General features: G+C 45.8%; 1 protein-coding gene across 2 annotated transcripts in view; it reads right to left on the minus strand.

Annotated features, from left to right (window-relative positions):
- phyhipla (phytanoyl-CoA 2-hydroxylase interacting protein-like a) overlaps nt 1-11,720 on the minus strand; it is a 21,981-nt gene that overhangs the window by 9,148 nt on the left and 1,113 nt on the right. The window contains exon 1 of one of the 2 annotated variants that reach the window (XM_072690082.1): nt 1,919-1,982. The exons of the other annotated variant lie outside the window; for it this stretch is intronic. The gene's annotated coding sequence lies outside the window, so the exon portion shown is untranslated. Of the gene's footprint in view, nt 1-1,918; nt 1,983-11,720 lie in introns of those variants that run through there. 2 annotated transcript variants of the gene reach the window in all.

An 11,720-nucleotide genomic window follows, 5' to 3' on the forward strand; every position in this document is an offset into this window, starting at 1 on the left:
GCTAACTGCCCTCTATTTTGCTAAAAGCTAAAGCTAGAACACTAGCTAGCTAACTGCCCTCTATTTTGCTAAAAGCTAAAGCTAGAACACTAGCTAGCTAACTGCCCTCTATTTTGCTAAAAGCTAAAGCTAGAACACTAGCTAGCTAACTGCCCTCTATTTTGCTAAAAGCTAAAGCTAGAACACTAGCTAGCTAACTACCCTCTATTTTGCTAAAAGCTAAAGCTAGAACACTAGCTAGCTAACTACCCTCTATTTTGCTAAAAGCTAAAGCTAGAACACTAGCTAGCTAACTGCCCTCTATTTTGCTAAAAGCTAAAGCTAGAACACTAGCTAGCTAACTGCCCTCTATTTTGCTAAAAGCTAAAGCTAGAACACTAGCTAGCTAACTACCCTCTATTTTGCTAAAAGCTAAAGCTAGAACACTAGCTAGCTAACTACCCTCTATTTTGCTAAAAGCTAAAGCTAGAACACTAGCTAGCTAACTACCCTCTATTTTGCTAAAAGCTAAAGCTAGAACACTAGCTAGCTAACTGCCCTCTATTTTGCTAAAAGCTAAAGCTAGAACACTAGCTAGCTAACTACCCTCTATTTTGCTAAAAGCTAAAGCTAGAACACTAGCTAGCTAACTACCCTCTATTTTGCTAAAAGCTAAAGCTAGAACACTAGCTAGCTAACTACCCTTTATTTTGCTAAAAGCTAAAGCTAGAACACTAGCTAGCTAACTACCCTCTATTTTGCTAAAAGCTAAAGCTAGAACACTAGCTAGCTAACTACCCTTTATTTTGCTAAAAGCTAAAGCTAGAACACTAGCTAGCTAACTACCCTCTATTTTGCTAAAAGCTAAAGCTAGAACACTAGCTAGCTAACTACCCTTTATTTTGCTAAAAGCTAAAGCTAGAACACTAGCTAGCTAACTACCCTCTATTTTGCTAAAAGCTAAAGCTAGAACACTAGCTAACTACCCTCTATTTTGCTAAAAGCTAAAGCTAGAACACTAGCTAGCTAACTGCCCTCTATTTTGCTAAAAGCTAAAGCTAGAACACTAGCTAGCTAACTACCCTCTATTTTGCTAAAAGCTAAAGCTAGAACACTAGCTAGCTAACTACCCTCTATTTTGCTAAAAGCTAAAGCTAGAACACTAGCTAGCTAACTGCCCTCTATTTTGCTAAAAGCTAAAGCTAGAACACTAGCTAGCTAACTACCCTCTATTTTGCTAAAAGCTAAAGCTAGAACACTAGCTAACTACCCTCTATTTTGCTAAAAGCTAAAGCTAGAACACTAGCTAGCTAACTGCCCTCTATTTTGCTAAAAGCTAAAGCTAGAACACTAGCTAGCTAACTGCCCTCTATTTTGCTAAAAGCTAAAGCTAGAACACTAGCTAGCTAACTACCCTCTATTTTGCTAAAAGCTAAAGCTAGAACACTAGCTAGCTAACTGCCCTCTATTTTGCTAAAAGCTAAAGCTAGAACACTAGCTAGACTTTATGCTAATTCTGTGTGTAAAAGCTCGTTCGGATCAGTTAGCATTTTGTAAACCTTCTTCCAGAAGAACAATGGAAATGATGAAGCTAACACACACACACACACACACACACACACACACACACACACACACACACACATGGTCGAGCGAGTAACACACAGAACACTGTCTCTCTTCCAGTTAAAATGAACTCCTCACTCCTCAAAGATGGTTTTGCAGAACTGGCCTCAGATCAGCAGCTTTACCGATCTGTTCCTCGGGGTCTCTCTGCCTGTACAGTGAGTAGCCTTAAAGCCAAGCATTACAGTATGTCTCTCTGTCTCTCTCTCTGTCTCTCTCTCTGTCTCTCTCTCTCTCAGCAGCTGGACATCATGCCCACCCAGCCCCACAACACCCCCCTGTTTAAGGGACAAGTCTGGGAAATGTTACTCACAGCTAATCCAGTGGCTCCTCTAACCGTTCCTTCACTGAGACTCGCTGAGTGTCTCCAGAAGATTCGCCACACCCTCGCGCTCTCACACAGAGCTTATCAGCAGGATCCTCCTTGACATTTTTAACACCACCCTCCTGCACCCAAAACCAGGCAGCGCAGTGCATAAAGGCCTGCACATGTGGACCAGCACATCATCTACTGACGTGTTTGTGGAAGTGCTGATCTCCTGCGATCTTCAGCGCTCTCTGGAGTTCACGCAGAATGGTCGAATAAGGAAAACACAAACTGCAGTTCTGCAGAAGGAAACCACTGGTTGATTAAGGTGGTCAGTGGTGAACTGGTCAGATACCGGAACTCGGATAACCGCTCTGTACCCCTGTGGTGAAAAGCAGAACCTTGAGGAGGATACAGGGCTACAACTGCAGAAGACCACAGCGGGTTCCCCCACTGTCAGCCAAGAACAGAAAGCTGAGGCTGCAGTGCTGAGCCACAGGATCAGCTAAGGCTCATCGGACTCTGCTGGATCACAGCACAGATGGTAGGGTCAGAATTGGGCACCAACCTGCCTTGGGTCAACAGTCCAGGCTGGTGGAGATGGTGGTGAATGGTGATGGTGGGAATGTTTTCTTGACCAATCAATCGTCACTTGAACATGTGCATCCCTTCATGACCCAAGATTCCCAGCCTGAATGATCTGCAGGATTTGAGCGAGGCAATCACGTCAACATGGACCAGAATCTCTAAGGGATGTTTCCAAGATCTCGTGAAATTCATGCCACGAGAATTGAAGCTGCTATGAGAGCAAAAGGAGGCCCTGCCAGTATTAGTATGGTGTTTCTAATAAAGTGCTTGGTCAGTGTTGGTCAGTCCTCACGGTCATCTCCATAAAATCCAAAAAAATGGTATGATTAATCTCCATCAGTGCTGCTACACCCAGAACAGGAGAAACGTCTTTGTCATGGGAACGTAATTCGCTCCTAACACACACACACACACACACATATACACAGAGGTCGAGCAGTTTCCATGGCAACACAGCAAGCTCGCTGGTTCGTCGGTGCATTTCGATCCATTTAAAGAGAAAGTTCTCGCTGTGAGCAGAAGCAGAGAGCTCCAAGTAGGAAGACCATTGGAGAGCATTTGGAAAATTCCAGCAGGACGATCTGCCTGGTGGTGGAGATGGAGACATTCTAGATGCTCTACTGGCTGCTTACACCTCAACAGACACCAGTCCTGGTCACGAGTCAGAACCAGAACCAGGCGTCTACAGCATTCAGTTTCTGGACACGCCTTCTAATGAGCATCCCTCAACTTTAAGGAACACCTGTTGCTCCATGGGAAAGCACTGACCAGTAGACTGGGAGTATAAAGCCTCCCAGCATTGGGCTGAGGGGCTCTCTGGAGTGATGGTGGAGCTCCATCCAATACCAGTATCCTCATCCTAATGATCCTAATCATCCTAATCATCAATAACATCCATACCTGACCTCACCATAGAGGAGCAAACTCCCTATTAAAGCAACACTATGGAGAATTATCATTTCTTGCTCCTGGGCTCCCCCTACAGTGAGGAAGTGGAATTTGCTTAAGGACACATTTTTCTGGACGAGCTGAGAAATACAAAAATGTCACTGAAAGTGGGGGGGAAACAGCATGTGGACTGGACAGCATCATGTCACACAGCACAATTCCTGTACCTGTACCTGACATCCTCACTCTCATGGCTGAATGCAATCAAATCCTTCTAATAGCAATGCTTCAACACCTAGCGTAAAGCCTTTCCAGAAAAGTAGAGGCCATTACTGCAGCGAAGAGGGGCAACCTCCCTATTAAAGCAACACTATGGAGATTTGGCATGTCTTCCTCTTGGGCTCCCCCAACAGTCAGGAGGTGGAATTCACACTTTGAGTCACCACTACAGGACACGTTTTTCTGGACGAGCTGAGAGATACAGAACCGTCACTGAAAGGTAAAGAAGCATGTGGACTGAGGCGGTAAAGTGGTGTTACAGAATTTTACAGGAATTTGACTCGTTCTTGTTAGCATTATCCTGCCAGCTTCTCTAAAGTTACATATAGCAGTTAGCGGCGTGCCAAGCCCGGGCTAGCGCTGATAGCAGTGCTAATCTCCCTATTACAAGTCAGGGAACATCACACTGAATTTGAAGCTGCTGTTTTAAGGTAAACATTTTACATAGTGTTGCTTTAATATCCTTAATTTGGGAGGCAAAGCTGGAGGAACACACACACACACACACACATGACCTGCTGAGTCAGGGAGGAGAGACAGATGGGGGAGGGTGTGCAGGGATAGTGAGAAAAAGGGGAAAAGATTCGGTGGGGCGAGTGAGTATGAAAGAGACAAGGAAATTGAGGAGAAAGAAAGAGGGGTTATATATACAGGCTCTTTCTGGCCCCTGTGTTGCAATGATAAAAGCTTCTGATGGACTGCAGTCTATTCTGGGTCTCTCTCTCTCTCTCTCTCTCTTTCTCTCTCACACACACACACACTAATGCATGTAAAAGACCTTTAGGCTTGGCTCTTACACTATATGTCCAAATGTTTGTGGACATCCATTCTAACAAATGCATTCAGCTACTTTAAGTTGCACAAATGCACGTACAAATGCACAAACGCACAGCTTTGTCCAGTCCCTGTAGAGAAACACTGCCAATAGAATAGGACTCTCTGGAGCCGATCAACATGGTGAACCTATTGGCACCATGCTGCCTAATGCCAGACGTGGGCTAGAGGGGGATAAAGCCCACCAGCAGCATTGAGCTATGGAGCAGTGGAAGAATTGTGTTCTCTGGAATGATGGATGCTTAGTCATATTCGTTGAATGTGAAGGGGGAGGTGAATCTCAGGGAACCATGTCTGTGCTTCCGTCTGGCTTTTTTTTTTTTTTTTTTAAGGCTGTTCTAGCCTTACACTCTGGACATATGAATATGTAAGGTACAGAAGTCACCCCAAACTTGCCATCTGCATGTACCGTTCATCCTCATACCAAGCCAGAGGAACCTCCCCAACACGCTCTGCTCATCCACTTGATAAAGACTGATCCCTGCAGAGACTCTTAAAGACTAAAACCATTACTTCTACCATAACTGATAGTAGAGCCTTTCCCCTGGCACCACCCCTGGCTTACTCACCTGGGGCTTGAACCCGGAACTCTGTGACGCAGCTTTGCGTCGGCGCCCTTTGTTAAAAGCGCTGCATAAATAAGCCTGACGATCTCCAGCAGTTCAAACCACTCCGAATCCCACAAGTCCCAGCAGGGTTAAACGCATTAGTCTGAAACATCCAGCAAACACTGCTCAGCTACAGCCCATCCCTACCATTCACTACAGCAGAACTAAGGCAAGCTACAGTACACACACTCCACACACACACTCACACAGCGTTATGTCATCTCTGCCTGAAGAATGCGCTGTATTAATGCATAGGTCTTAGAGGCGTGTTGACCTCACCATTCATAACCTCATACATATCCATCAGCGGGAACAGCCGGACCGCCAGACTGGGAGTAAACACAGCGAGGGTTTAACTTTATCACTCAGATCAGATCCCATGTGGATCAGAGATCAGGTCCTCCTGGCTGTATGACCGAGAGCATAGCACTCCAACACTCTGACTCACTAGAAAGCCACATTCTTCTAGCTTAGACTAGCTACACTATATGTCCAAAAGTTTGTAGACACCCCCTCTAATAATGTGTGTATGTATTCAGCTTCTTCAAGATGCACCCATTGCTGACACAGATGTGCAAATTCACACACATACACACACACACAGCTTGTCTAGTCCCTGTAGAGAAGTACATGGTGATACACCAATACACCTATTGGCACTATGCTGCCTAATGCCAGGCGTGGGCTAGAGGAGGGGTATAAAGCCCCCCAGCAGCATTGAGGAGCTGTGGAGCGGTGGAAGAACTGTGTTCTCTGGAATGATGGTGGTGGAGCTCCATCCAGTACTTTTGGGATGAGTTAGGGATGATGATGATGAGGTGGGGTGGTGATCATCATCATCATCATCCAACATCCCAACCTCCCAAACTCTTGCCGCTGAATGCAATCAAATCCTCACAGCAATGTTTATCCTAAATCTAGTAGAATCTAGTCTTCTTCTCTGGACATTAGAGACTCCAGTTACTCCAACAGAAGCAGGATCAGCTCTTTTTAATGCCCTTGATTTCAGAAGAAGCAGTGAATGAGCAGATGTCCCAATACTTTTGTCCATACAGTGTATTTCTGAGGTAAGGAATCTACCTACAGCATTAGCTCGCTGAACCAAGCTCCCGAACTAGCAGAGTTGCTAGGCTAGCTAGCTAGTTTTGTGTATTAGCACTAAAAAATTAGTGTCGGTTTGAAGCCATCTAATGTCCTGATGCCGGACGGCTGTTATAAGGGGAGTGATTTAGGCCCAGCTGATAGCGGGCCAGCACCAGATGGCTGCTTTTATTGATTGCTTTTATGTACAGGTCTCTCGATCCCTGTCAGTCTCTCTCTCTCTCTCTCTCTCTCTCTCTCTGTGTCTCGAACAGGTGTTGGGTATTTAGCGTAAGCCGTGGGCTGTAAATGTGATTAACTGCAGAAAACCCCGGCTATGTATTTTAATGACACTGTAACTCCAGGAGTCTAAACCTGCCGCTCAGCTCCCGGTTGCCAGGAGTTCTGTAGAGGGAACCCAGCCACAGCTACAGAGAATGTTCCTGGAAAAATGTATGGATTAAATGATTTACACAGAGCACTTCGGAGCTAACGGGCCATGCTCATGCATCAGCGTAAAGCCCAATTATAAGCCATTAGTCTTTGTCTAAGAGCAGACAAGAGACTTCAGCCTAGACCCTCCCGATTAAACCATGGCTAGAACGCTTCCATCGAAGACGGTGCTTCAACTGCATCAGTTAGAGTTTTAAATTTCACTTGAAATGAATATCATACAAGAAATCTTCATTATATTATTAGATGTCAAAATTATGCATGTGGACAAAAGTATTGAGACACCTGCTCATTTTCTGCTGCATCTGAAATCAAGGGGATTAAAAAGAGCTGATCCTGCTTTTGTTGGAGTAACTGGAGTCTCTCCTGTCCAGGGGAGAAGAAGAAGGCTTTCTACTAGATTTTGGAGAAGCATTGTTGTGAGGATTTGATTGCAGACAGTGTGTTAGAGAGGTCAGGATGTTGTATGATTGATCACCACCCCACCTCATCATCCCCAACCCCCCAAAAAGTACTGGATGGAGCTCCACCACCATCATTCCAGAGTACACAGTTCTTCCACTGCTCCACAGCTCCTCAACGCTGCTGGGGGGCTTTATAACCCTCTCCTAGTCCACGCCTGGCATTCTTAGGCAGCATGGTGCCAATAGGTTCATGATGTTTATCCACTCCAGAGAGTCCTATTCTATTGGCAGTACTTCTACTTCTACAGGGACTAAATATGTGTGTGTGTGTGTGTGTTTGCACATCCGTATCAGCAATAGGTGCAACTTAAGGTAGCTAACTGCATTCATTAGGAGGGCAGCATGTTTGGAGAACCCCCCTCAGCCCACTCCAGCAAACCTCGGCCCACCCTCACTGTGTTCCTAGCTCAGATCAGACGCACTTTTGGAAAACTGTGCTTTTGTACAGCTGTCTCAGTACGGCGTGCCAGAGCCGCAGCCCGGCTCGCCCCGCATATCGTTCAGTCATTTGTCTGGCAAACACATGAAAGCAGCTACCTGCAAAACACTGGAGAGTGAAGGTGATGAGAAAGAGGCCCTTGTGGAGACTGATTAATGCTGCTGTAAACAGGCTCTCACACGAGGGCCGCAAAGACACACTCCTCTCAAATGAAAAGGGGGAGAAAAAAACATGATGAGTCACTGTGCTAGCATTAGCATAGCATTAGCATTAACAAGAGTTTGGTTCTAAAGAGCAAAACCACAGTCCTTTCCTTAAGTACACCAGTGTTTCCAGACTCTACTGGATGTAGGCGGGTGCTACTTTGACTCTGGCTGGCGGTTTAGTCTCACCTGATACTTCACAGGGAACACAGTTTATGGATATATTTTTAATATAATTTATATTAGTTTATGATGAGTTTATGTTTATGGTTACTCTTACACTGTTAGTGTTGACGCTATGGATGGGACAGTATTATGTACAGTAATATTGCAGGACTGTTACGCTATACTAAGAAATACTTGTCTTTAAAGCATTAACTCAGGGATTACAGCAGACTGAAACGTGCAGCGTCGTTACAGCAGACTGAAACGTGCACCGTCGTTACAGCAGACTGAAACATGCAGCGTCGTTACAGCAGACTGTATTGTAGAGCGCCGTTACAGCAGACTGTAAAGTAGCGTCATTACAGAAGACTGAAACGCGCAGCGCCGTTACAGCAGACTGAAACGCGCAGCGCCGTTACAGCAGACTGAAACGCGCAGCGTCGTTACAGCAGACTGAAGCGCGCAGCGCCGTTACAGCAGACTGAAACGCGCAGCGTCGTTACAGCAGACTGAAGCGCGCAGCGCCGTTACAGCAGACTGAAGCGCGCAGCGTCGTTACAGCAGACTGAAGCGCGCAGCGTCGTTACAGCAGACTGAAACGCGCAGCGCCGTTACAGCAGACTGAAACGCGCAGCGCCGTTACAGCAGACTGAAACGCGCAGCGTCGTTACAGCAGACTGAAGCGCGCAGCGTCGTTACAGCAGACTGAAACGCGCAGCGTCGTTACAGCAGACTGAAACGCGCAGCGTCGTTACAGCAGACTGAAACGCGCACCGTCGTTACAGCAGACTGTAAAGTAGCGTCGTTACAGCAGACTGAAATGTGCAGCGCCATTACAGCAGATTGTAAAGTAGCGTTGTTACAGCAGACTGAAAAATAGTGTCGTTACTGTAGACTGAAAAGTGCAGCGGCGTTGCAGCAGATGGAAACGTACAGCGTCGTTACAGCAGACTGAATTGTAGAGCGTTGTTACAGCAGACTGTAAAGTAGCGTTGTTACAGCAGACTGAAATGTAGCATTGTTACAGTAATGTAACGTGTAACAGAAATGTAACAGTTCTACTAGTTACAGCGTTGATTTGGTCAGTGCTGTAACACAGTGGACACAGTCTTCATTTTCGTTAAGAGGAGAAAGTGATGTAGTTTGTATCCTGGAGGGATGAACCTGAGTGTTTTTGCTCTCTTCCTTTTTCCCCTTCACTGCTCAGGCATGTCAGGGGGGTGACAGGACTGCCTTGCTGGAGCTGCCTGCAGCGCTTTGGGATTAAGAGGCTTTCTCAAGGACAGCAGCAGCGGTCAGACATGGGAGCAGCTGGGCAGCACCAAGACTGCAGCTCATGAACACTTGAGTCATGATTTCAGGCTCCAGGTCCAGGCTGGACTGCTGCACTGACCTCAGGCGGAGTGTTGGCTGGGGTGTTTGTCGATGTGGGGGTTCATCATTAGTCTGTTATGCAAATTCTTCAGGAAGAGCAGGTCAAAGAGCATCTTTAATAAAAGGGGTTTTCACTGCGATTCATATCCTATAGCTGAATTTGCCACTCGCTAATGAGGTCAGAAGGCCAGTCAGGCCCATAACCCCTTAAGGATGCACGGTCCTTTCTGTTAAGAAATGCTACTCTACAGTCCCCACAGTTAACAGTCTTCACTCTAGTGTCCACCCAAACACAATCGTGTATTTGTGTTCTGCAGTGAGCAACGCTGAATGTAGCAAAACAAACACAACCAGCGCCATGAATGTATCACATAATGCAAATACAAGTAACCCTGATAGGCATGTGTGGATGGGATCTCCAGAACGGTGATAAAAATAACACTGAGAGAGATGCCAGACTGGTACATGCCTGTAGCCAGTGATGCTTCCCAGTGTGGGCACATATGAATCTCATCAACTCTGAAATAAAATACATTCAGGAGATGCACATCTACAGGTCTGACGGAAACTACAGGAGCTACAGACCTACAGCAGCTGCATATCTACAGGTCTGACAGAAACTACAGGAACTATAGGTCTACAGGAGCTATAGGGTCTACAGGGGGTAAAGGAGCTATAGTTTTCCATGAGGAACATGAGCTGCAGATCTACAGGAGCTACACAAGCTACAGGTCTAAATGAAAACTACAGGAGCTACAGGTCTACAGGAGGTAGTAGAGGAACATGTATATAGGAGCAACAGAAGCTGCAAGTCTGCAGGAGATACAGGAGGAGCAGAAGTACTTACCTACAGAAGGTACAAGTCCACATGAAAGAGCTACTGTATAGATCTACAGGAACACAAACTACAGGTCTACAGGGGGTTTAGGAGCTATAGCTGTGCATGGGGAACATGAGATACAGATACAGATCTACAGGAGCTACAGGTCTGCAAGAGCTACAGATCTACAGGAGCTACACAAACTACAGGAGCTACAGATCTACAGGAGCTACAGGTCTACAGGAGATAGAAGAGCAGGTGCAGATCCTCAGGTGCTACAGGAGCTACAGAAGGTACATGTCTACATGAAGGTACATACCTACAGCAGCTACATTTGTACAGGTCTAAATGGAAACTACAAGAGCTACGGATCTACAGGAGGTAGAGGAGCATCCTGTACACAGGAACTACACAAGCTACAGCTCTGCAGGAGATACAGGAGGTGCAGATCTTCAGGCGGTACAGGATGTACATGACTATAGAAGGTACAAGTCTACAGGTACACAAGAGCTACTGGAGCTACAGGATGTCTAGAGGAGGCACATCAGCTACAACAAGTCAACGGGACCACGTAAGCTACAGGACAACAGGTCTAGTACTACTGGAGCTGCTGGAAACTATGTTCAGGTTCAGGGTTCAGGTTCCTGTTCTGCACACGCCCTTCCGCTGTGTCTATTTCAGGTGCATAGAGTATATTGCTACACTCCAGTACCAGTCAGAACCACAGACAGAGTCTAAGCTTATACTAAAGCAGTGGTTTCCAAAATCTGCAGCTGAAGAATCCACAGACTTTGGCTCCAACCCTAATCCGCCACATCTGATCCAACTAATTACTGCCTTCAGAAACGCTCGATTGTCTGAATGGGGGTGTGTTAGGTTTTGGGCCCTAGGAGGGGGGTCGGCAAGCACCGTATTAGAGCACATATCTGTAATGTAGCCATCTCAGCCTCATCGGTCTAAATAGACCTCAGATGGTCTATTTCTATAGGAGGCTAATAGAGCCTGCTTCTATAATACAGTCTGTTATAGAACAGGTCATCAATTTCAGAGCCATAGTCCATTTCTACACTACAGCGTATTTCAGCACTGCGGACAGAGGTGACTTCTGTAGGGGCACTACTAGATTCATGCACTAAACCAGCTATAACATTAAAACTCACCTGGCAACATGGTGGAAGCAGATACACTATTTAGACAAAAGTATTGGGACACCTGCTTATCCATTGCTTCTTTTGAAATCGAGGGTATTAATAAGAGTTTACCCTGCTTTTGTTGGAGCGATGGTCTCTTTCTATTTGTGAGGATGTGATATTGCATTCAGCAGCAGGTGCGAGGTCAGGATGTTGGATGTTGAATACTATCCCACCTCATATCAACTCATCCTAAAAGAACATGGTTCCACTACTAGCCTATGTCTGGCATTAGGCATGGTGCCAATAGATTCATGCTTATTCCTATTCATATAATGGCAGGGACTTTGCTACAGGGACTAGATAAGCTGTGTGTGCACGTGTGTACATTTGCACATCTGTCTCAATCTGCATTCATTGGAAGGGGTGTCCACAAACATTTGGACACATAGTGTTGCATTTAAAGATACCTACAAAATACTA

The sequence above is a fragment of the Salminus brasiliensis genome, chromosome 10 (genome assembly GCF_030463535.1).
Source record: "Salminus brasiliensis chromosome 10, fSalBra1.hap2, whole genome shotgun sequence".
In the NCBI taxonomy this organism is placed as follows: domain Eukaryota; kingdom Metazoa; phylum Chordata; class Actinopteri; order Characiformes; family Bryconidae; genus Salminus; species Salminus brasiliensis.